The following is a 1,079-nucleotide window of genomic DNA, read 5'->3' as shown; positions in this document are numbered from 1 at the left end:
GAGGCCTCTGTACGGAACCCCTCCCACTAGGGCGCCGCCATTTTCGGTGGGCAGGGCTGCTGGGCACCGCCATGTTGGGGGACCGCCAAGTCTCCCTTTTCCTTTTGCGATGCGTACGGAGGGGAAATTCTGGGCCAGTTTCACCGCACTTTTTATTATTATTGTTATTATTCGAAGCTCAACACGATTGTCAGCGTCTTTTCCGGCTGTAAGCTGTGTAAACTCTCCGAATGTTATGTGTGTGTTGCCATTTTGAATACAAAACTCCGCCCCTCTTGCATTTTAAAAAAATCTGCTCCACCAATAATCGGCCTCGCCGCTAGTACCGGCCACGAGTGCTTTGGGGAGGTGCGATAGGCCTCCACCTCTCAGCAAGTGCTTCACTGCATAGCAACGCTTATGGGCGCCGCCATCTTTGGGGATAAAAATTGACGCTGCGTTCGTTTCGTGGATGCACGTGAATAATATTTATTGGATGTTCGCGTGTCATCCAGCGGTTAAGACGGTACCCATGACCCACTCATACTCAGTAATGCACCTGCATCTTATTTTCCGCAAAAGCGATCTTGATTTCTATAAATATTTCTGGTCCTGAAACTTATCCCGAATTTCAAGGAATTAAATAACACGATTCGGAATTAGGCAGTTTTGTATAATATTGGGAATGATGATAAAATTCAGGTTTCATGCTTTACTGGAAGCTGCCATTTTGGATCCTCCCCTTTGCTATTACTATCCCAAAATTTAAAAAAAAACCCACACAAATGTCCCATTAAGTTCCCGGATGTTTTTCCCTCCCTTTCGAGCATTAAAATGGCGTCCTTCTCCAATGCCCGTATGTCGCCGCCCTGTGTTATGAGAGATTCAATATGGCGATTCTTATATTCCCGGATGGTGCGGACATATACGCATTCAAGATGGCTGCCTCATAAATACCCGGATGTGCCGAACTCTCGGCAAAAAACGGCTTCGTTAAAATCAAGACTTCCGTGTTACGTTCCTGGTGTATTTTCCCGATTAAACCAAATTTTATTAAATCACCGGATAATAGAAATGCACAATCGCTTGCCCTATATGCG

This window comes from Pantherophis guttatus, chromosome 2, assembly GCF_059756535.1.
Source record: "Pantherophis guttatus breed Tessera chromosome 2, ASM5975653v1, whole genome shotgun sequence".
In the NCBI taxonomy this organism is placed as follows: Eukaryota; Metazoa; Chordata; class Lepidosauria; order Squamata; family Colubridae; genus Pantherophis; species Pantherophis guttatus.
The sequence above is the reverse complement of the archived record's forward strand: the minus strand, read 5'-3'. Positions refer to the sequence as shown.